The sequence below is a fragment of the Chiloscyllium punctatum genome, chromosome 7 (assembly GCF_047496795.1).
Source record: "Chiloscyllium punctatum isolate Juve2018m chromosome 7, sChiPun1.3, whole genome shotgun sequence".
Taxonomy (NCBI): Eukaryota; Metazoa; Chordata; class Chondrichthyes; order Orectolobiformes; family Hemiscylliidae; genus Chiloscyllium; species Chiloscyllium punctatum.
In genome coordinates, this window is record NC_092745.1 from 52,782,247 (window position 1) to 52,808,496 (window position 26,250).

Consider the following 26,250-nt stretch of genomic DNA (forward strand, 5'->3'; position numbering starts at 1 on the left):
AATGGTCCCCATTAGCCGGTGATTGTTTCTCCCAGGCTGACCTCTACCCACTCCTTTGCGTAATCACTGCTCTCTCTCTCTCTCTCTCCCCCTTGTCTCTGTGGGCTCCAGCTCTATCTCATCCAACCATCCTATCTCCAGCATATGTACCAACCTTTTCTTTGCTACAATGAGCTCTGGAGAAGGGTTATTGGACGCAAAACGCTGACTCTGCTTTCACTCCACAGATGCTGCCAGACCTGCTAAGCGTTTCCAGCAACTTATGTTTATGTTTCTCATTTCTAGCATCCGCAGCCCTGTTTGTCTTTTTTTAATCATTAATCTTTTGCCAGCTCCTCAGGGTTGTGTTGTTTCATTGACTGCTACAGCTGTCTGCTCCTGTTGCCTTTGCATCATCTGTCTCGAGGGCCTCTATCTGTTTTGGGGAGCAGCATTCTCTCCTTCTATTTCCTTCCACAAAGCCTCCAGGAATGCATCCAAGAATCTTAGAACATAATCTCTGTCGTTTGGCACAATGTTCACTACTCTTACAGGTCAGGTACTCTTCCTTAGATACCCATCAGCACGTGTTGCTACCAAAACAGATTTCCTATCAAAGATAGCGCAGGCTAGCTTCAAGTGGCTAGCCTCGTCTGAACCAGAACCCTCTATGGAGGCACGTAGCCATCTAACATCACCTTCTCAATGGACTGCACACTGCTATCATGTAATCTAACGGGCAATAAAACTGCAGGCTAGCCACAGTGGCAGAAATGGGTGTAAATTAATTGCAGGACAAGGGATATCTGTTCATTTTTGGGTATTATTAAACTCTTCCTCGCATGTCTAGTATATGCCAAATTTCTGTGGACTCAACACAGCACCGATCTGGTTTCACTGAGCAAGAGACTTTGGGGGAGATATTTCATCGCTGTGACGGAAGCAAACCCTTCTGAGAAGAAGGATTAACAATTTAACAATTTATAGACAATAGACAATAGACAATAGATGTAGGAGTAGGCCATTCTGCCCTTCGAGCCTGCACCGCCATTCAATATGATCATGGCTGATCATTCCTAATCAGTATCCTGTTCCAGCCTTATCTCCATACCCCTTGACTCCACTACCTTTAAGTGCTCTATCCAATTCTTTCTTAAATGAATCCAGAGACTGGGCCTCCACTGCCCTCTGGGGCAGAGCATTCCACACAGCCACCACTCTCTGGGTGAAGAAGTTTCTCCTCATCTCTGTCCTAAATGGTCTACCCCGTATTTTTAAGTTGTGTCCTCTGGTTCGGCACTCCCCCATCAACGGAAATATGTTCCCTTCTGCCTGATCAGGAAGTCTTTGACCCAATAAGTCAAATAAAATCAATCTAGATAGCTTATTACTTTTGATTTCTGTTTAAGTAACAAGGAGGCGGTACCTTCAACATATAAACATTACCAGTCATCAGTCACTCTCTGAGTAACCATGACCTTCCCTGTTCAGTAGGGGGAGGTCAAGTATCAGAAATGATAATAAATTGGACATCAGACAAAAAGCTGATCAATTTAAAAAGTAGCAAAGCTTCCAGTATTTAGAAAACAGCTTTCTAGAATTTCAAGGAGTGGCCAATTTCATGAGACATGGTTTAGATGTAAAAAACATTAGAGCATTAGATATTGACTCTTGATGTGATTGAAGTTCTTAAAATATTGAAAATATTCAAGCAGCTTCCTTGTTGGGGAAAGAAAAATGATTGAAGTTAAAAATAAAGTTTGGTCACTCAGGATAGAAATCGCATAGTAGAAACTTGAAACTTTCTTCCAACATAAATACACAGACAATTGGAGTTTCCAAGGCTGAGATTAAGCCTGCTGGAACTGCTGCTGGATTAGAGCAGGGATAGATAATGAACTGAGGGAGGTAAACATGTCTGGGATCGTGTTCAAATAGTGACCAGAATCGGTGAGTGAGTGATGAAAACAGCCTCTTTATTCAGCTACCACAGTAGCACAAGTTTGAGGCGGTGATGGAATCCAGAAATACAGTTCTTACAATAGACCCTTTATACACAGTTCTTGCATATATTTACAATTCCATTACTGTGATGTTACACTGTTTTATCTACAGTACACAAAGATTTGAGGGGCTTCAGTCATGGGAGACGGGTGGTGGATTAAAACATGCTAAATGCTGGCTGCTACTCCTGATGGGATTAAGGGGGTTTGTCCAGTCTGTTTGCATAATTAGGAGGTGTTAGTCCTTTTGTCTTTTAAGTTAGCAATTGTCAGTAGAAGATACTATTTGCTCTAAATAAGTTAGAAATTGTACCTGTACTTAATAAAAGAATAAAGAATAGTAAACTGATTACTGCAGCTGGGTTGTGAGATTTATTTACTATTGCTGGTATGAGTTTCATTCATTCACACAATTTCATGAAAGCGCTGTTTTATCAGTTAGGTTCTTAAAGGGATAATGGCCCATTTAAAAGGTATTTAACAGGTACTTACAAACGGGGGGGAGGGGTGGAATCTATTCAGGTCCAGGAGATGATTGGTCAGGGCTGATTAATATTATAATGTTTCATAGAGACTTGATGGGATGGTATTGTTCTGTCTACTACACTTATTCAGAGGTAAACACAGTTGTAGCAAGGGTTGATAAGGTGTGAAAATGAAGTAGAACATAGCGAGCTGGCGAGTGAGTTAATAAAGATAACCAAAACTACAATATTCCAAACAGTACCCCTCCCCCCACCCCCATTTGATTCTACTGAGATCTTTTGAAGAGAATCAAACAATTCTTATCCTAGCTTACATATACTTTGGCAACTACACTTTACAAAAAGAAAACATGCACAGTTAGAATAACAATAACAAACATCATGGTGGAAGTCTTCGAGGAGAAAGTGAGGACTGCAGATGCTGGAGATCAGAGCTGAAAATGTGTTGCTGGAAAAGCGCAGCAGGTCAGGCAGCATCCAAGGAGCAGGAGAATCGACGTTTCGGGCATGAGCCCTTCTTCAGGAATGAGGAAAGTGTGTCCAGCAGGCTAAGATAAAATGTAGGGAGGAGGGACTTGGGGGAGGGGCGTTGGAAATGCGATAGGTGGAAGGAGGTTAAGGTGAGGGTAACAGGCTGGAGTGAGGGTGGGGGTGGAGAGGTCAGGAGGAAGATTGCAGGTTAGGAAGGTGGTGCTGAGTTCAAGGGTTGGGACTGAGACAAGGTGGGGGGAGGGAAAATGAGGAAACTGGAAACATCATGGTGGTCAGTCAGTCTCTGGTCCTGCTAAATTGTGAGATACCCGTTTGATGTGGGAGGTATGAATCCTGGCCTCCTTTCCTCAGGCCTTGACACAGCTGGTATGGTCCTTCCCAATTCACACCTAATGGTTCCTTCTGGGTCTTTTTCACAAGAACCCACTCACCTGGTCCAGTGTCGTGACCTCCCTCCAGTGGGTCTTCCCAGGCAGCTGATAACTGTGAGGCAGCAGAACTGATGGCATTGGTTAATACCTGAAAGGAAGACAATAAAATGACAGTCTGCAGCATAACGGGCGTCAGCGTAAAAGTTGGCAGACTGATCCTCTGCTGCTCTGCAGGCTTCATTTGGAGCCTGTAATTCTGTTGGCTGTGCGGATGCTCTGGGTGATAGGCTTCCCAATACCATGACAGTGCTGAAGGTCATGACAGGGAAAAAGTGAGGACTGCAGATTCTGGAGATCAGAGTCAAAGAGCGTGGTGCTGGGAAAGCACAGCAGGTCAGAAAAGATCCGAGGAACAGAAGAATTGACGTTTCGGGCAAGAGCCCTTCATCAGGAATGAGGCTGGTGAGCCTAGGGAGTGGAGACCACCGTGGTGGAGACCATCTCTAGGCTCACCAGCCTCATTCCTGATGAAGGGCTCTTGCCCGAAACGTCAATTCTTCTGTTCCTCGGATCTTTTCCGACCTGCTGTGCTTTCCCAGCACCACGCGCTTTGACTCTGATCTCCAGAATCTGCAGTCCTCACTTTCTCCTGAGATTGGATATTGTCCTTTTGAGCAACCCATCTATCACCTATTAGCCTTCGATAAACGGCCTCACTGTTCTTCCAACAGAATCTCCACTCACAGTTTGGAGTTTCCAAGAAAGGGGTTTTCCAGAATCGGACTCACAGGTTGAAACAGAAAGAGAGCTGAAAGACCAGAAAGACTTTGGGATTTCTGTCTAGAATGGAGACATCATTGGTTTCTGAAGCACAGCACTGATAGCAGTCACTTTCTCAGCCTCTCCTCTGTGAGCAATGCTGGATGCCTGCCGAATCCTGGAAATCCTTATCAAGTGATAATGATGGAATGCTGTCAGACCTCCAGCCCATGCAGACAACAGATAATAATTGATTCACTTTTGACCACTGCCCATTCCAGTACCTTGTGATAAAGGAGAGAGATGTTATTTCATTGCAATACATTAACTAATGAGTCTGCGTCAAACTTCTGTATATGTTAATTCAAGAAAATTGCTCCATTATTTATCGTTCTTGGTGATATTTATTTCCCATACTGAATGGAAACACATGAGTATTAAGATGCTCTTATTTGGCGTTAATAATCATGTTACCAATTACCAGGCCAGAATACTAGTGCAATAAAGCTGTGTTGACAGATTGGAATGTTTATAATGTCAGGACCACAGTGACAGAAATTGGCTGCATTTCTCTCAGTTTTCATTCTATTTAAATGATCACCTTTATGGGTGTTCATATTGAAAACATTTTTTTCCTTTTATATCTTCTTCAGATGCGAGTGATTTGAGTGATGTCCCTTTACCTTTGCAGAGTTATCATGATGTTGTGACATTATTGACCAAGTGACAATGAACAACCAGGTGATATGTGAACCTGAATGACAGAGGAAACCTGGAGGAGAAGTTGTTCCAGTTACAGCTGTAAACAGCTCTGATTAGATCCCATGTGGAATACTACTGACAGTTCGGCACACAATGATGAACGTGACTTACTACAACTCTGCATGTTATAGCAAGGATGTGGGTATTCACCTTTTACATATAACTAGAGGAGCAGGTCATATACTAGGAATACTGTGGCAAATAACTCACCTCCTGACTGCCCAAAGCCTGTCCACCATCTACAAGGCACAAGTCAGGAGTGTGAAGGAATACTCCTCACTTGCCTGGATGAGTCAGCTCCAACAACACTCAAAAAGCTTGACATCATCCAGGACAAAGCAGCCCCGCTTGATTGGCACCACATTCACAAGCATCCAGTCTTTCACCACTGATGTTCAGTAGCAGCAGTGTGTCCCATCTACAAGACGCACTGCAGAAATTCACCAAAGATCCTCAGGCAGCATCTAAACCCATAAGCACTTCCATCTAGAAGGACAAGGGCAGCAGATACCATGGGAACACCACCACCTGCAAGCACCCCTGCGAGCCACTCACCATCCTGACTTGGAACTATACCACTGTTCAGTCACTGTCACTGGGTCTAAATCCTGGAATTCCCTCCTTAATGGCACTGTGGGTCAGGTGACTCTGATCTCCAGAATCTGCAGTGGACTGCAGCAGTTCAAGAAGGCAGCTGCTCACTACCACTTTTTCAAGGGAAACTAGAGCCAGGCAATAAATGCTAGCCAGCCAGAGATGCCCACATTTCACAAAATAAATAAAATATAGAAGTGATTTGTTAAAAAAAAGTCAGATATGTAGCACATTTCTGCAACCATTTAAGGATTACATGAATATGATCCATGTATTCAGGTGAGGACAACATCATCATTTGTGGGTGGCACGGTGGCACAGTGGTTAGCACTGCTGCCTCACAGCGCCAGAGACCTGGGTTCAATTCCCGCCTCAGGCGACTGACTGTGTGGAGTTTGCACGTTCTCCCCGTGTCTGCGTGGGTTTCCTCCGGGTGCTCCGGTTTCCTCCCACACTCCAAAGATGTGCAGGTCAGGTGAATTGGCCATGATAAATTGCCTGTAGTGTTAGGTAAGGTGTAGATGTAGATGTGGGGGTATGGGTGGGTTGCGCATCGGCGGGGCGGTGTGGACTTGTTGGGCCGAAGGGCCTGTTTCCACACTGTAAGTAATCTAATCTAATCTAATCCTCAGGTCTGTCTCCTACAAGCTCCTTCTTTACACTCCCCAAATCCCCCTGATTCTATTACCAACACTACACTTAATCAAGTATTAGTCCTTTCAGACCCAAATGCAACACTATCTTCTTTCAAATGTTAAAAATCACACAACACCAGGTTCTAGTCCAACAGGTTTAATTGGAAGCACTAGCTTTCGGAACACTGCTCCTTCATCAGGTGGTTGTCTATTGGTGTCACAAGTTCAGCTGCTGTCTCTTTGCTTGCACTTTTTCTCAAACTTTGGTGCCACTTCGAATCTGAATGCTCTTCAGTTTTGATAGCAGCAGAAAACATTTCAGCCAAACCAATATAGTCGCAGATTTGCAACTCATTTGGAGCATGAAATAAAGTTTACATTCCAAAGTTGCTAAACCTCAGCAGGTTCTGCATTTTGTTTAGGCTGTGCCAAGGACTTTCAGAGCCTTTGGGAAAAAAAACTCTTCCATAGTCTTCTCCTTGACCTTTAATTGTCTAATCTCAACCAGCTTTTGAATTAGATTGAAGTAACTACACTAAGGGGAGAAAACTCTTGGTTGCAAAGTGCATAACGTTTGGGTTTTCTAATATTTTCTGACGTGTATGTTATAGAGGTACTTTCAGTGTACATTTAACACTGAGTGCAATGTCTCCTGGACCATGTATTGGACTTCAGTCAGCAGGAAGCACATTGTGTCAACTAAGGTTTGCAATCTGATAATGTTGCATGTTTAGTCTTGAAATCTGTGAGATAGCCTTGGCATAAATGTTTGCGTGACGAAATATTTAGTTTGTATTATGGATTCCCTCTAGGAAATCCTTGGGTTTATCTTCTATTGTAGGCTGTTCTATCTTATTTATGTCCTTGTCTGGGTAGTTACATTGAACATAGAACATACTACAGTACAGGCCCTTCAGCCCTCAATGTTGTGCTGACCTTTTATCCTACTCTGAGGTCAGACTAACCTACATACCCTTTATTGTACTATCATCCATGTGTGTATCTAAGTGTCGCTTACATGTCCCTAATGTCTCTGACCCTACTACCACTGCTGGCAGTGCATTCCACACACTCACCACTCTCTGTGTAAAGAACCTACCTTTGACATCTCCCCTAAACCTTCCTCCAATTACCTTAGCTCTTTCGTTTATTGATTTTCTGTAGCAGTGTCCTGCTTTGACACATTTTCTGAAAATGATTTACCTTCTTACAATAAAAGCATTCAGTATTATAACTTAGGCACTGTTAGCACCTTTGAGGTCTCGTTTCTCCATAGGATTCAGTGTCTAGTATCTGTTCTACTTACTGCAAAGGCTTATTTAGTTTTTCTCTCTTGTTAAGTCGCTCATGTCCAGCTGCAGATCCAGTCTACTAGTTATGTCCTTTAGAAATCTGTTCAGTCAGATTTGTCAGTGTGATTGTGCCCCTGTTCATGATGGGCATTGAAGTCCTCCACACAGAGTGCATTCTGTGCCCATACCACCCTCAGTGCTTCTCCCAATTGGTGTCCAACATGGAGCAGTACTGTTTCACCAGCCAGGGAAAGTCAGCAGCAAGTTCCCTTTGCTATGCTTCACTTGGTGGACCTGGAGTTAATGTTGAGGACTCCCAGGGCAACTCCTTCCCAACTGCACGGTGCTGCCACATCTTGCAAGACTGTCCTGCCAGTGGGACATTGTCTGCAAGGTGTGATTCCATAAGTATGAGCATGTCAGGCTGTTATTTGATTTGTCCTATGAGACTCCTGGCTCAATTTTGGCACCAGACCCCAAATATTTGTAAGGAGGACAGGATAGATTAGTCACAGTCATTGTCATCTCTGACTCTTTTGTCAGCATTGGGTTGTCCATCCAATGAACAACATAGTTGTGAATCTGGAGTCACATTTAGGTCAGACGAGGACAGCAGATTACCTTTCCTAAGGAATATTACTGAACTAGATGGGTTTTTATGACAATCAGCAATGGTTACGTGGCCCCGTTTGACTAGGTTTTATTCCAGATTTAAAACTGAACTCAAAATTCACCATCTGTCATGATGGGGTTCGGACCCATATTTGCAAAGCATTGCAAGAAGCACCACACTCAGCAAGGAAGATTTCAATTCTCAGACCTTTAGAAGAATTCATTGTGTCGTCCTCTCCTTGTGACTGAGGCTGAGAGTAAACAGTTCAATGGATTTCAACCCCAATGTAACAGATAGTTGGTTGCTTTGACTTTCATCTTAAAAGAGCTATTAAGCTAAACCATGCAGTCTCTTTTTTAATACCCCACATTAAAGATTTTAAAGCAGAAATGTGCTTTTCACAGTTTTGTTTTCTCGGTTAAAAGCCTGCAATGTCAAAGGGCCTATACTGCGCTGTAATGTTCTATGTTCTATAAGAACATGGACATGACACCTGGCGAGGTGAAAGGATGGACAGTGAACTGGCTGGCACAGTGGCACAGGGGTTAGCACTGCTGCCTCACAGTGCCAGGAACTTGGATTCAATTCCAGCCTCAGGCGACTGTCTGTGTGGAGTTTGCACATTCTCCCCGTGTCTGCGTGGGTTTCCTCTGGGTGCTCCTGTTTCCACCCACAGTCTAAAGATGTGTAGGTTAGGTGGATTGGCCAGGCTAAATTGTCCGTAGTGTCCAGGGATGTGTAGGTTAGGTGGATTAACTATGGGAAATGCAGGGTTACAGGGTAGGAGTCTGGGTGGGATGCTCTTCGGAGGATCGGTGTGGACTCACTGAGCCGAATGGCCTGCTTTCACACCGTGGGGATTCTATGATAACTGTGAGATGTTTACAATGTCGTCTGGAATGTGAAGAAATCCAGATCCATTGGCACCTTGCCAGTCATGACCAGATCCAAGGCTGCAGATTGGGAACTGCACAGCTGACACAGCACTTTGTCCACTTCTTTAGCGATACTCAACCACTGAATGGCTCCTGCCAGGCTGAATACAGGTGTCACTGAAATATAGAATTGTGTGGGCCAAATGGAGGCCATTCAGCCCATTATGTGTGCACCCAGCTTGTAAAACATGCATCATTACCTCGTGCCAATATCCTGCTTTGTTCCCCAAACCCTTCCACACTTTTTTAATCGAAACAATCAGCCAGTGTCCTCTTGGATGTAGGTAGGAGAAGGGTTCCTTGCAGATCCTGGGAATGTGCAACCGGTGTACTCAGAGAGCTTTCAGAAGCTTATCACTCTTTCCAAACAGTCAGCACTACTCCCTGCTCATTGAACCAACCTTTCACCAATCCTCCATAACCTCAGTACTTGCACTAGCCAATAAATAATAAAAAGCAGGACTATTTTCCCTTGACCGTGAGAGGCTGAGGGCTGACCTTATGAAGATTTATAAAATCATGAGGGGCATGGATAGGATAAATAGACAAAGTCTTTTCCCTGCAGTGGGGAAGTCTAAAACTAGAGGGCATAGGTTTAGGGTGAGAGGGGAAAAATATAAGAGAGACCTAAGGGGCAACTTTTTCACACAGAGGGTCGTACGTGTATGGAATGAGCTGCCAGAGGAAGTTGTAGGGGCTGGTACATTCGCAGCATTTAAAAGGCATCTGGATGGGTATATGCATAGGAAGGGTTTGGAGGGATATGGGCCAAGTGCTGGCAATTGGGACTAGATTAGGTTGGGATATCTGCTCAGCATGGATTAGACTGGTGCTGGAAAAGCACAGCAGGTCAGGCAGCATCCAAGGAGCAGGAAAATCAATGTTTTGGGCAAATGCCCTTCATCAGGTTAAATATAGCCCTGATGAAGGGCTTTTGCCCGAAACATTGATTTTCTTGCTCCTTGGATGCTGCCTGACCTGCTGTGCTTTTCCAGCACCAGTCTAATCTAGACTCTGATCTCCAGTATCTGCAGCCCTCACTTTTGCCTATCTGCTCAGCACGAACAAGTTGGACTGAAGGGTCTGTTTCCATCTCTATGACTCTTTCACCAGCGAGTGGAATGGTAAATGATGTTGGTGGTAAGCTCCTTGAGCATCTGTGCATGTGTTGAGCTGTATCAAACTAAGATAGGGTGTTAGCTGGAGCAAAGAGGTCTAAATTGGCACAGGTCATCCATAGGATCAGGAAGTTCACCTATTGGCATCAAGGTCTGCCCACACTGCAGAGCTTCACTCGGTATCTGACATACACACTGACACTCTCATATTTGTGGTCAGTTCAGGTCATGTTGGAGGTCATCACAAGTGGAGTTAACACCATATTCTACAAGTACCCACTGTGCCAAGATCACTGACGTGGGCATCGCTGACTGGACCATCGCTTCATTGCCCAACTCGAGCTGGCTTTGGTGGCAGCGGTGAGCTGCCTTCTTGAACCGTTGCTGTCCATTTGGTGTAGGTAGACCCATAACATCATTAGGGAGGGAGTTCCAGGAATTTGACCTAGTAAAAGTGAAAAAACGACGATATATGTCCAACTCAGAAAGGTGAGAGGCTTGGAGGGACGCTTAAATGGAAATGTTTGGCTCAAAGGTTGAAATGTGTTAAAACCTGCTCAAAATGATCACAGCATTTCACTTCCTGGTTCAAACACAATCGTGCATTGTATTATCACACATAGTCAGCGGGCCCACACCAAACTCCCTACATGGATTTTAACACTACCCACGTGTTCTCTGACCACCCCTTACCCTCGCAGAAGGGACGATCAGAAATTCCACTTGATAGCATTTCAGTTTCATTTATGTTCACATTTAACAAAAATAATAAACCTCCAATTCAAACACTGCTTCCCATTGCAGCAGTCCTCAATATGTTGTTCATGTGGATTGTGGCAGGAAGCGTAAAGTATAGGATGATAAACAGCAGGAGACTCCTTCTACACTGTATGATTCTATACTTGCTCAAAGTCACTTGCCAAAGCTGCCTGCTAGATGTCAGACTGATACTCAATATTGAACTAATGCTACCATTTTCAGCTCTTGCAACTTTTTTTTTACTTCCACTTTCACAAGTGCTTTGATGGTGAAACCATTGCATTTTCCGTTCTACAGGACATCATTCTATCCATTACCTGTGTCCATGCTGACAGTGGCTCCAGCTCTCTCCTACCCTACTCCAATTACCCTACTCTTTCTCAAACCCTATGCTATCAGGATATAGCAGTGAGGATCATTATGGTTCATGAACAAAAACTCAAATCCCGTTATGGCGAGTTACAAAATTAAATCCAATAACAGAGGAATGGGCACAAGCGCATAAAATGTGTGTCAAAGCCATCAGATCATCATGAGAGTCAACTGATTTGCTAATAAGGTGGAGCCATAAAGTGGTACAGCATGGAAACAGATCCCTTAGGTCCAACTTGTCGAGACTGACCAGATATCCTACATTAATCTAGTCCATTTGCCAGCACTTGGCCCATACCCTTCCTATTCATCCACACATCCAGGTGCCTTTTAAAAGTTTTGTTGGGAATTTGTGTGTGTGAGAGAGAGAGACTTTATACTCTCTAAAAGTTGCTACACAGAACCGTTCATGGCAAAAAATGCCTACTTGATGTGCCTGAAAGAAGATGAGGACCAAAGCAGAGAGGCCCAGCACTTAGGAGAAAGTGAGGACTGCAGATGCTGGAGATCAGAGCTGAAAATGTGTTGCTGGAAAAGCACAGCAGGTCAGGCAGCATCCAAGGATTTGAAACATCCAAGGATCCTGAAGGAGGGCTCATGCCTGAAACGTCGATTCTCCTGCTCCTTGGATGCTGCCTGATCTGCTGGGCTTTTCCAGCAACACATTTTCAGGCCCAGCACTTAGCCTACAATTACTGAGAATCAGCCATCTACAGTTCCAGAGGGAGGCTTAGCATTCCAGCCTACAATTACTGAGGATCAGCCATCTACAGTTCCAGAGGGAGGCTTAGCATTCCAGCCTACAATTACTGAGGATCATCAGCTACAGTTTCACAGAGAGGTGAGCATACCTCACTCCTCAGTGAAGAGCAAATGAGGACTGCAGATGCTGGAGATCAGGGTCGAGAGTGGGGTGCTGGAAAAGCACAGCAGGTCAGGCAGCATCTGATGAGCAGGAGAATCAACCTTTCAAGCATAGATCCTACATCAGGAATGAGACTTGTGGGCTGGTAGGGTCTGAGAGATAAATAGAAGGGGATATCTCAGCTACACCACCACCGCTCTCCCACCCCCCACCCCCACACACACACCGACTCACAAGCCTCATTCCTGATGAAGGGCTCACTCTTCAGCTAACTCCTGCTCAGACAAAGCTTTCTTGGGAAACTGGGCCAGCAAATGGGGTAACACCACCAAGACATGAGGACGAGAGCATAAGTGAGGGGAAGTTAGTGAGTAGAGAAACAGGAGGAAAGACCAGATGAATATACAGCTGTAGCAAAGGAGCAGAAGAGAGGGTTTTAGAATCCTAGAATATTTGGATCAATTCTGGGAGTATTTGAAAACTGTACAGGTCAAATAGGTTGCTCCTTAACAGAGTTCAGACCACCATTCCCACAGGACAGTTTGCTATCTTTGTGAGGGATGGCTTAACCTAATTTGCCAAAGGGATGGGGATCAGGATGCAGCACTAGTAAGTATAATCAAGAAGCACAAAGGACTGAAAAATATAGACAGCCCTAGGATGAGAAATAACAAAGTATTAGATGAGTTCAGACTGACAAGATGTTCAGTAAAATCCAATCCAAGCTGACAGTGCATGTATGCAAGTGGAGTGTGGGAAACAGGGTTATTGAGCTGCAGATGTAAATAGCCAAATGGGAATACAATGTCATGCATAAAAGAGGTCCAACTATGTTGGGCAGACAGGATATCCAAGAGATTAACGTTCAGGAGCAATAGAGGTGCCATTGTACAACTTGGTTTATTCTCTAAGCCACCTATGAGTGGGAAAGATGGGGAAATGGAATTTGGAGGGAAGTTACAGTGAGATAAAAGAGCTACAGAGTAGTGATAATAGGGGGACTTTAAGCTACAGACTGCAATACTAATGACTGTAAAGGGAAAAGGTCTTCCAAAGTGTGTTCAGGGAAATTTCCTTGGTCAGTGTTGCAAGTTCAATAAAGAAGGAAGTGTTATACTGAATGTGATTCTGAAGAATGAAATAGTTCAAGTAAAATCAATGATCAAGTGGGGGACATTTAGGGAATAGCGGTCGTTGTACCATAAAGTTTAGGTTGCTAAAAAAGTGAAGAGTAATCTAGAGTGAAAAATACATAACTGGGGAAGGGTTATTTTCACAGATTGCAAAGGGATCTCGTTCCAGGTAAACTGGAATGAAAGATTCACAGGCAAAACTTTAATCAATCGATGGGCTAGTTTGGAAGATGAGATGGTTCAGGTGCAGTTGAAATACGTTGCCCTGAGAAAGAAAGGTAGGACAAACCAAACCCAGAGCTTCCTGAATGATGAAGGGGATATGGAATAAAATGAAATGTAAAAATGGTACGTGTGGATATATCCTTGATAATACAAGTGGGAATCAAGGTAAACATGGCAAGTTCTGGAGTAAGATGGAGTTAATTGATGATCTGTAATGAGATGGGAATAATTAATTATTTTGTCACAAAGGATCCTTGAGCAAAACGTGATCATAACATGCTGGTATTTCAAATTCAGTTTGAGGAAGAGAAGCTTAGAGTCATAGGGATGTACAGCAAATAAACAGACTCTTCAGTCCAACTCGTCCATGCTGACCGGATATCCCAACCTAATCTAGTCCCATTTGCCAGCGCTTGGCCCATATCCCTCCAAACCCTACCTATTCACCATCCAGATGCTTTTGAAATGTTGCAATTGTACCAGCCTCCATCACTTCCTCTGGCAGCTCATTGCATACACGCATCACCCTCTGCATGAAAATGTTGCCCCTTAGGTCCTCAGTTCTGGACTCCCCCAACCCAGGGAAAATACCTTGTCTATTTACCCTATCCATGCCCCTCATGATTTTATAAACCTCAATAAGGTCACCTCTTAACCATCGATGCTCCAGGGGAAACAACTCCAGTCTATTCCTCCTCTCCCCGTAGCTCACATCCTCCAACCTTGGCAACATCCTTGTAGGTCTTTTCTGAACCATTTCAAGCTTCACAACATCTTTCCAATAAGAAGGAGACCAGAATTGCACGCAATATTCCAAAAGTGGCCTAACCAATGCCCTGTATAGCCACAACATGACCTCCCAACTTCTGTACTCAATACTCTGAAGGAAAGCATACCAAACGCCTTCTTCACTATCCTATCTACCTGTGACTCCACTTTCAAGGAGCTATGAACCTGCACTCCAAGGTCTCTTTGTTCAGCAACACTCCCTAGGACCTTACCATTAAGTATATAAGTACTGCTAAGATTTACTTTCCCAAAATGCAGCACCTCGCATTTATTTGAATTTAACTCCATCTGCCACTCCTCAGCCCATTGGCCCATCTGGTCCAGGTCCTGTTGTAATCTGAGGTAACCCTCTTCGCTGTCCACTACACCTTCAATTTTGGTGTAATCTGCAAACTTACTAACTGTACCTCTTATGCTCACATCCAAATCATTTATATAAATGATGAAAAGTAGTGGACCCAGCATTGATCCTTGTGGCACACCATTGGTCACAGGCCTCCAGTCTGAAAAACAACCCTCCACCACCAACCTCTGTCTTCTACCTTCGAGCCAGTTCTGTATCTAAATGGCTAGTCCTCCCTACATTCTATGAGGTCTAACCTTGCTAATCATTCTCCCAGGAGGGAACCTTGTCGAATGCCTTACTGAATTCTATATAGATCACGTCCACCACTCTGTCCTCATCAATCCTCTTTGTTACTTCTTCAAAAAACTCAATCAATTTTCCAGCAAGCACTTACAATCTGGAACGCAATGCCAGGATTCAAAGATACTACAGATTTACAAGAATGTTGCCAGAATTGGAGGGTCTGAGCAATAGGGAGAGGCTGAAAAGGCTGGTGGTATTTCCCCTGGAGTGTTGGAGGCTGAGGTGTGACCTTATCGAAGTTTATAAAATCACGAGGGGCATGGATAGAGTGAATAGACAAGGTCTTCTTCCCAGGAGACGGGATTTCAGAACTAGAAGGCATAGATTTTAAAAGGAGAGGGGAAAGATTTAAAAAGGGACCTAAGGGGCAACGTTTTCATGCAGAGGGTGGTGCATGTATGGAATGAGCTGCCAGAGGAAGTGGTGAAGGCTAGCAAAATTACAACATTTAAAAGGTATCTGGTTGGATATCTGACTCAAAAGGGTTTCAAGGGATATGGACCAAGTGCTGGCAAATGGGACTATATTTATTTAGGATATCTGGTTGGCATGGACAAGTTGGAGGGTCCGTTTCCATACTATGATTCTATGACCTGAGAGTGTGGTGGAGGCAGATACAATAGGGAATTAAATAAGCACTGAGAGAGAAAGAAATGTACAGCTACAAGGAAAGTGTGTCGGAATGGGACTGTCTATCTTGCTCGACAAGAGTCAGCACAGCATCACTTGCCTGAAAGGCCTCGTTTAGTGCTGCGACTTTTCTGTGATGCCATGAATCCATGCTTCATCAGAGAAGAGACTGTCACAAGATGGCAGGCTTATGTAACCACTATTTGAAAGCAGGCATCCCACGATAATCAGTTCTTTGACTGTCCACCAAGGAAGACCCTGGTTCTAAAGGCATTGGCCTACTATTGGCAAAAACATGTGACTGTCAGCTCTACTTGAGGTCAGGTGTGACACTATGGCTGCAAACATCCTCAGACAGTTGCCGGGGGAGGGATAGAGTGAGTGGCTGGGAACAGAGTTTGTGACATGGTCTGAGGAAAATGGCGTTGCTCTTCCTAATATTCAGTTGGAAGAAACTTGTGCTCATCCTGCACTAGATACCAGATAGGCAGCCTGACAATATAGTCACAGAGGGTGAGTCAACAGGGGGCAGCAGTGAGATGGACATGGGTGTGGTCAGGTTACATATAAAAACTGATTATGTGCTTTTGGATTTGATCATTGAGAGGCTACATGAAGAGGAGAAGTATGAGGGAGGGCCATGGATAAATCCTTGGGGAGCACCATAGGAAATGGTGCTCAAGCAGCAAGAGAAACCATTGCAGGTCGTACATGAGTTATGACTGGATAGATAAGATAGGAAGCAAGTGAGAGCGCTCCCCCACAGCTAGACAACAGCACAAAGGTATCGGAGGGGTTGGTGCCGCCAATCATATCAAAGGTTACAGATAGGTGGAGAAGAATGGGATGGGAACTTTTGCCATATTTACCAGCACAAATTGCTTGTGACTTTGATAATAAAAGAATGACTGAACTGGAAATCTGATTGTAAGGATTTAAACATTTTAAAAAATGGAGGAAATTTGGTGTTGATTCAGGGATTGTTATGAACCAGAACAAACTCCCTCAAAATGTATTAAAATGATTACCTAGATCCTAAATTCTCTTATTTTAATGGTAAGTGTAAGCTGTTGTGTTCCAGGTGCAATTCGATTTGTTAAATTACCAGTCTTGAAGCAAAACACACTTTATTCATGCATTATGGTTAAAATACAGACAAAATAAAAATAAAAGAATAGGCTTACCTGTAACTCTATTGAAATGCTTCACAAAATAACATATGTATTAATTACTGATAAATAACTGTTCCAATGTAATCACATTCCGTAACACAGCCTTGACAAAGGCAAATTCAGTTAAAATAGATTGTCTAACATGCAATTCTAGTAGCAGGAAGAGAACTACAGCTTTCAGATGTAACAGAGAAAGGAACAAAAGCTTCCACATCCAGCTTCAAGACTCCAGCAACTACTACCTAAGGTTAAAACTAAAAAAAGTCCTGGTTGTGTGGGACCTTGACCCCACCCATTCAGGCTGCTTCTATTGTTCCAACTTGTAAAAAAACCCAAGGCCTCTCAAGCTGTTTACTTTATTGGGTTTGGAGCAGACTGCTCGGCACCTCTGTCTCCACCTATTCTAATAAAAATAAGGACAAATTACACCTTTTAAAGCCACAGTATTGTCAAGAGAGGCAACAACATATTTAAGGAATTTTGAAGACTTAGATTAGATTACTTACAGTGTGGATACAGAGCCTTTGGCCCAACAAGTCCACACTGACCCTCCAAAGAGGAGCAACCCACCCAGACCCATTCCCCTACAGGCAATTTAGCATAGCCAATTTACCTAACCTGCACGTTTTTGGACTGTGGGAGGAAACCCACGCAGACATGGGGAGAATGTACAAACTCCACATGGACAGCTTCCTGAGGCTGGAATTGAACCCAGGTCTCTGACATTGTGAGGCAGTAGTGCTAACCATTATGCCACAGTGCCACCCGTAAAACAAAGGGAGCTTCGAGATTAGAAGGCTAGAGGTGTCAAGTGTGGGTTTAGCTTCTGGAGTTTAAGGTTATCATTGCTTTCAATAAACAACAAACTGAAATGACTTCCCACTGCTTCCACAGACAATGGCTGGAAAGAATGTTCCACTTTCCATTACTATCATTCTAAAAATAAAGTAGGTTTAAAGTAGGGAATATCTCTTTCAACTCGAGTCTATTTTTTTAAAAATTGCAAATAACAACATCTAGGTATCTCACTAGGCTGCTAAATGTCGTAAAAACAATGACTGCAGATGCTGGAAACCAGATTCTGGATTAGTGGTGCTGGAAGAGCACAGCAGTTCAGGCTAAATGTAATGTCTATTATAAATTCTGTGCTAATATTAGGTTAGTGATGACAAGTGGTCATTTTCTAGATTGTTCCTAGCCACAGCATGGAGATTCTGATGTGGAACAAACTGATAATTGTAACCTGGAACATATTATAGTTTTATACACTCGCGATCAAACAAACTCTATTTTTATAAAACCAAAGGAAAATCTGAAAATAAAAGCCAGCAGAACAAGGGGAAAGATTTTATTACTTCAGATTGTTCAAGAATAAAATTACATTTGCCTCACTCCATGCATCATTCCCTCCCCAGAAGGGACTGCTAAATCATCTGCTCACAAACTCATTTTAAGCTGTAATTGACCACAGGAAACCTGCAAAAAAACTGTAGAGAGCAAGCAAGGAGTGAGTATACCACAATAATATGTTATCATCCATGACAGTCACCTATCTTGACTTCTGCCCAATGAAGGTAGATGCTATTGATATGCTTCTAACTAATACCATGATGTTTCTGCAAAAGTGGCAGCTTTCAACAAGTGGTTAGCCTTCAGGAGCTCCGGTGAGTTACTGTTGAAGGCTACAACTGAAGATACGAGTGTGCACTTGTGCAAGCAGCGTATATATTTCCAGTGCACAGAAGAGGCTGGCATTTGAATTCCTTGCAATCTATGAAAAAAAGTAGGGGATTTCTCCACAGTGCTCAGTGAAGATTCATTCCTCAATATACAACACTTTTTGAAAAAGAGAAACAAATGGTTTGGTCATGATTTTGATGTCTGTGGGATTGCAAATTGGTTGCTGTGCTTTCCTATATTACAATTAAAGTACTTCATTTTCTGTAAAGTGTAGTGAGAAATTCTTTCTTTTTCCTTCAGTTATTCCATAAAGGCCTGCACACCTTTTCCATTGGAATGTCATGCTAAGCTAAGACTAGATGGATTTCACTTGAAACCGAGGCTGTATATTTAACCATTACGGAATAACAAGCTGAAGTGCCTTCCTTGTCAAAGGATGGAGAAGAACCTTGTGCTGATTTTCCATGTACGGAATGCCAAGGTAACCAAATGGACTATTCAGACATAGTGGTCGACAGTGTGGTGCTGGAAAAGCACAGTGGGTCAGGCAGCATCCAAGAAGCAGGAGAATCAGCATTTCAGGCAAAAGACATTCATCAGGCTTTTGCCTGAAACGTCAATTCTCCTGCTCCTCAGATGCAGTTTTGACTCTAATCTCCAGCATCTGCGGTCCTCACTTTTGCCTATTCAGCCATTGTGTTGGTGGTCTCAAATGAACAAAGAGTGGAACCTGATGGACACGCTAACCATTATTTATCCCATTGCATGCTTGGAAATCCACCATTCGCAAACATACAAGAACACATGACAGCAGATTAATTTGATCTGATTGGGAGAATGAGGGGAAATCAGATCAGTATCTGAGGAGGGGGTTTATCCCAAACAAATCCTACCGGGAATCTGGCAGAACTGGGTGCAACACTGCCTCCACAGCTTGCCCAACTTTCTTCTACCTTGAAGGAGTCAAACCAACACACTTGAAGGAGTTTACTAACTGGCCAGTCAGGTTATAGTTACCCCTAAACTCTAAACATTTCCATTTGAACAGACTCAAAGGTTCCAGCAGTAAAGGTGGGAGTTTGAAAGCAAATGGAAAAGTCCATCATCAAAATAAACTCTCAAAAAGGGGAAGGTGGAGAATGAGGTACATTTCTGTCAATGTAGAAGTGGGGGAGCTAAATGCCACTGGTTGTTAGTGGAAAACAATTTAATCAACCAGGGTGGGTGTGGGTGGGAGTTGGGGGGGTGGGGGGGGGGAGTGGGCAGGGGGGGAGATGGGCTGGGGTAGTTGTTGTAATAATTCTGGGGAAAGTGGGTGGAACACTGTACAAGCCAATGGTGTAGGACCACAATGTAAATATTTCAATGAGGCTGCTATATCGTTTTGGCAAGGAAGTTGTTGGTCACCCATTTTGAGGCCCTTGCATATCAAACAGGCGGGCCCCGTCGGTTGAGTGGGTGATATAGGTTTCAATGTCCATTCTTTTGTTTATGTAAATGTAATGTCTCCAAGTCTGCAGACAACACAAAGCTGAGTGGGACGGTGAACTGTGAGGAGGATGCAGAGATGTTTCAATGTGATCTGGACAAGTTGAGTGAGTGAACAAATGAAGTAAAACGTGAGTAAGTGTGACGTTACCACTTTGGTGGCAAAAACAGGAAGGCAGATTATTATCTGAGCTGTAATAGGAAAGGAAAGGGGGAGGTGCACTGAGGCTTGGGTATCCTTGTACATGGAGGTGCAGCAGGCAGTGAAGAAGGCAAAGGGTATGTTGGTCTTGGTAGCGAGGGGATTCAAGTACAGGAGCAGGAACATCTTGCTGCCATTGTGCAGGGCCTTAGTGAGGCCACATTGGGCAGATTTGGTCTCCTTCTTTGGCAATGGAGACAGTACAACAAAGGTTTACCAGACTGATTCCTGGGATGACAGGACTGACATATGAGGAGATGTTAGGTCGGTTAGGACTGCGTTCATTGGACTTCAGAGAACTAGAGGGGATCTCATAGAAACCTACAAAATTCTAACAGGACAAGCAGAATGAATACAGGAAGGATGTTCCCAATGTATCGGGTGCCTACAGCCAGTAGTCATTGTCTAAGAGTATGGGTAGGATGTTTAGGATTGAGATGAGTAGAAATTTATCCACCCAGAGAGTGGTGAGCCTTTGGAATTCATTGACACAGAAAATGGTTGAGGCCAAATCATTGAATGTTTTCAAAAAGGAGTTAAATACAGTTCTTAGGTCTAAACAGATCAAAGAGTATGAGGAGAAAGTTAGGAGAGGCTTTAAGGGCCAAATGGCCTACTCCCATTCCTATTTATTTTCTTTGTTTCTATTTTCCTTTGACCCTTGTTTTTTTTCAGCATGATTCAAATGGTAAGCAGACAAAAAGAAAGCCTATCTCCTCAAATACATTCTTTCACCTCTACCCTGCACAGCACAAACCGCAATGAGAAAATAAGACAAATGTAACATGGAATTTTGAGCCTTTTCACAAATCTTGAAGATTTGTTAAGCAAGCAGGGAAATGAATGAACTTTTCTTGTGAGATCATTTTGGAGTGCAGAATTATTCAGCTGCATCAGAACCGCTCAAAGGGGAGTAATCGCAAAAACCTAGACACAAAAATTCACCAACATGCATCCAACATCAGCAGGGGTGTCACAGACTAGACGCAACATTAGTCTTCCTGGTTTAGCTTATCTCAGATATGTTATACAACTGTCACAATGTGATGTGCAACATTTCAATACAATTAACCCATTGTATTTTGCAATTAATTACCAGAGCTATCAAGCCATCATTTTTAAGAATGCTCACTTTGCAATGCTTGCATAAGGTGAAGCGTTGATGAGTATAGGTCTCAACCTATACTCCACCTAGACACACTGAATGGGCCATTCTTCACAATGTGAACTCTGCAGGGCTTTCGGAGATTAACTCTGCAGGGCTTTTGGAGATTAGCTCATTAAAGAAAGCACATGATAGTTACTGACCTTACCTAACTCCTCATACCTGTGATTTAGGACATTTCATTTTAAAAGCCTTCATCTCTCTCTGAAGCAGCGCTGATTTCAAAATTGCAAATTCAATTTTTTTTTAAATTGAAGATAAGATTGAAAGGTCAGGAGCATGGGGCCAGTATGGGGTTTTGGATTCGCCGATCCTTAAATAGCATCATGGATTTTGAAATCTGTGCTTTGGAAGCTCATTAAACATAAAATTAGCTTTCAAATGAATTCTTTCCCCAGCCCTCTCAGCCCCCATCACTCAACAGCACAGTGGCTCAGTGGTTAGCACTGTTACGTCACAGCGCCGGGTTTGATTCTATCCTTGGCCAACCCCCAAGTTTGGAGTTTGCGTGTTCTCCCTGTGCCTGCTTGGAATATCCTCCCACAGTCTAAAGATGTGCAGGTTAGTTGGATTGGCCATGCTAAATTGCCCATAGTGTTCAGGAATATGTCGGCCAGGTGGATTAGTCGTGGGAAATGCAGGGTTAGAGGGACAGGATAGAGGAATGGGATGCTCTTCAGAGGCCCAGTATGGGCTGAATGGCCTACTTCCACATCATAGGGATTCTACATCTGTCATTGCAACTGAACACTGGCTTCAAGGTGACAGAAAACCAAAATACTCTAAATCTAAAGCTTAGCGGCAGTTCCATGAACTTCATGGTCCATGAAAGTGGACTGAATAGGGTTTCAAAAGTAGGAAAATATCCTCCCTTCAAAATAAGTCAGGAACATGGGACCAGTGAAAGCTTCAAAATTGCCATTCTTAAGATTAACATTTTTGGAAGGTTTTAATCATGATTAACAATTGAGTCACGACTGGAGAAATGGTTAACTGTCTGGTTGATAAACAGACTCTATACATTGAAAGTCCCTCAATTAATCCTATATGAAAACAAACATTTCAATTAAGAGCTTAACTCTTAAATCCTGAATTATGTGCATTACCAAACAGTCCATTCAATATGCAGTCAGCACATTAAAATGCTCACTTGATGAAAGTGATAAATTGGAAAGTCAATCCCACACCACAAATCTGAAAATAGTTTTATGTAAACTATTTTCTGAAATACCTATCACTTTTTGTTTTTAACTGCACACATTTGTTCTTGGACGGTTCCTCTAAAACCTTGGCAGCCTAAATGAATTCATGTCCGTTTCACACACAAGCCTTTCCAAAACTCCACAGGATGCCACACCTCCACAAATGGTGCCCCTTGAACCAAATCCAAAGACATTCCTTACCTCTCCAAAAGGAAAGATGTATAAAACTGTCCCCTAGTCCTCACTCTTCACAACCCCCCCCCTCATTGCCCTCATCCCCACACAAATGCCACCCCATGCAAACTAACACCCTGCATACATCATCCATAGTGCCTCATACCCCAAATCACTAATTTCCACCTATCCACCCTTTCCTCTTCAATTACCACATCACACATTAAGTATCAACAAGTACCCATGCATGAAAGGGAAAACCACAGTCCTATTACTTAGAGTCATAGAATCATAGAGATGTACAGCATGGAAACAGACCCAAAAGGAGAGTTAGTAAAGTTGAGCTGTAATCTCTAAGTGTAAGATATGCTGAATTTCTTTAAAAGCCAGCCTTCAATGTTCTCTGTTCTATGTTCAACCTTCGCTTCTCAATTCTTGAGAATAGGCCAGAAACCTCTTTGATACCATGGTATTCAGACGTCATCATGTCTCCAAGATTTACTGTGGTGATTTTCTTTGTTTTGACTTGAAACTGCCACTTCCCTAGGGATGATACTGATTCTTGAAGTGAAACTGCCCTGCAACTAGGCCCCTCCAAACTTTCCTCAGAGAGAATGTTGCTTCTGCTGCAGGTTGAGGGAGTTACACAGTGTCGAAAGGAACAGTGGTCTAGGCTGGAAACCAGCTGGTAAAATAACAAACATTCCTGGGATCATCAGATTAGTATGAAAGAGGCATTTGAAGGTTTTTCTCTGAAACTTCGCAAGATGCTTTGAAGTTATGGGAGCAATATGTATTGCAAATAAGTTTTGTCATCATGCTTGGGCACAATGCTGATGGACTGTGGGATCTCAGCCTCAATAGAGAAGCTCAAAGTTTTAGGTCAGCCAGCAGAACCACAACTGAGTAATGTATCACCATAAGCAAACGGCTAAAACTGGCATCATACATTTGATATCCATTCGCTCTTCAACAGAAGAAGGGTGGGATCCAGCCTCCTGTGTGGCTCTGCATTGAGTTCCAGCTGGAAAGCACCATCGGCTCATTTTCTGATTTCATCCTCCCTCTTTGACCATTCCTAATAAACTTGCTGTTGCTCATTGCTTGGCCATTGTTTCTTCCACAAACCCTGCAGTGAGGCTTTCTTTGACCAGACATGGAACCAGTGCCAAAGTGTGGCATGTGCAGATCCAGCCTCCCTCACTGAAAGCAGGCCTCGTTCCAGAATCCACTCGGTGGAAAGGGGCAGGCCTGGCATCAGAGGTGAGCACTCACAGATGTCAACGATTGCCACGGTCACCAAGATAGTGTGATATAGCTGACACCTGGGGCAATGGAGAACCAACAACAGGAAGAGGGTTCAAATGGTGGCACACCAAAGTGGGAACATGGACAGTCAGTGACACCCTGTCCTGAAACATCCATGGGTATCACAGGAACTGTGGGCAGCAGTTCCGGGCACTGGAATGGCAGACTGGGATCACAGAGGTTTCAGTTCACTCCTGAGGTGAATTCTTTCACTACTCTCTCAAGGACTGAACCTCCACAACCAAGAACCAACCACATGTTGTTGTCTAAAGATAAGTTAACCATTGTGAGGCACTTGTTGATTCTCCTCCTGGTTAGGATGCTAGTGAAACAGGCAGCTGGCATCGCAAAGAGACTATGCTCAAACCACATAGGCAGATCCACCTCCAAAAAGTCTTCAAATCACTTGCAAAACACCACTTTCAGGAGGTAACCAATCAGAAAATCTTTACTCCATCCCCACCCCCAGAAATAGAATGGGGTGAGAAGCCACTCCTCCAATCACAGGACGGTTCTAACCTGTGTCTGCTGTTGATAGGCTCACAATGAACCTATCAGCAGCAAAGCCAGGAGAGAAGCAGCCTGTGATTGGAGGAACAAAAGCCAAAGTCCAAGGGGTGAGGTCAGGAGTCAGGAGTCAGGAGGTATAAGAAAACCTGAAGTCACTGAGGCAATTAATTCCTTACACATGAATGTGGAGTGACTGGTTTGAGGCTGTTTAAATTCAAAAGCTAGCTGTAGTTGAAAAGAAATGTAGTGGACCCTATTGTAATGAATATTGTTGGTTGTAAAATGTAACTCTGAGATGTCAGATGCACTAAATAGTTATGTCATTGCCTGAATAAAACGTTCCAGCTTTGTGCACTTACATTAATTGTGACCTCCCCAGTCTGCAGGAAGTGGCTTTAGGACGTTGACCTCTCATGTGTAGAAGTGTGTCAGTTATTTTGGAAAAGCTTTCAAGGCCACCATGTGCTTGTTTTCTTGTGCAAATGTGATTAAAACGTTCCTTGTTCGTTGTGTCTTTAAGTTTAATTGACAGATGATAATTCGGAAAGGGATTGAGTGATTATTCTAATTCTGCTTGTACGGGAGTTCAAACACCCATGTGTCAACATAAATACGGAAGGTATTGTTGCTGCGTGGCTACACTACCTGATAAACGTGTCAGTGAAAATAACCCAGCCAATCAAAAAGTACCCTCGAAAAAGTCTCAAGAGGAGCCCTCAAAAAGGAAAAGATATGGGAGAGATGGTGGATGATCATGTTGTTGAGATACACATTTACCATTTTAGTTTTGAGCACCAAGTGAATGAGCGTTTGCAGCAATTAAATCCACACACGGTCAGCAAATGGTGTGTGCGCGCGCATGTGTGTGTGTGCATGTGTGTGTACATGTGTCTCTGGCAACACAGCTTGGCCATCAAAATGGTGGTGTGCAGCAGCTGGACGCAACAAAATGTCTGCTCCTGGACTGTAAGTACAATGACGTGATCAAACCTGCTGGTGTAGCAATGAACTATAATTGCAACCGAGGCGCAGTATAAAGGCAGCTATTCACCCTCCCAGCCAGATCATTATCGAATCTTTTGTCTGTCCAACTGTTATTCTCTCAATTTGTGTTCTATCTCCATCTATCGTTTACCCCCTCCCCCACCCTATCTTCTGTATATAGACCGACATTTTCCTAGCTACCATCCGTTCTGAGGAAGGGTCACTGGACCTGAAGATTTAGCTCTGATATCTCTTCACAGATGCAACGCTGTTGGTTTTGACGTTGACAATGAGCCACCTTTCATTGTCTGCATCTCACACAAACATTACGTGGCCGGTTGATATTTAAGTCTAGGAAGGCTTTTCTAAGAAGCAGGGTTTGCAGTGAAGCAGTCCACCTACAACTCCACTGCCACTGTCTGTGTTTGCGAAAGTTATGTCTCTCATTTCATATCTCTTGATAAAGAAGAGGTGCTGAGCCCCACAGTGAGTGATCTTACACTGTTAAGAATCTAAGCGGTGGTAACTATTTAGGGATCTCGGTTGTGGTGGCATGAGTGTACAATCTGCCCCAGAGACTTGAAAACAGCAAGAGTCTGAAGTACAGGGAAAGGTACAGATTACTGGCCAGAGTAAACATTGAGGAGGTATAGGATGGACACTATCACAGGGCCATGGGTGTCATAGTGGCTCTGTGGTTCATACTGCTGCCCCACAGTGCCAGGGATCTGGGTTCAATTCCCACCTTGGGTGACTGGCTGTATGGAGTTTGCACATTCTCCTTATGTCTGCATGGGTGTGCTCCCACAATCCATTGATTTTCAGGTTAGGCGAATTGGCCATGCTAAATTGCCTATAGTGCTCAGGGATGTGTAGGTCAGGTGCATTAGATTACTTACAGTGTG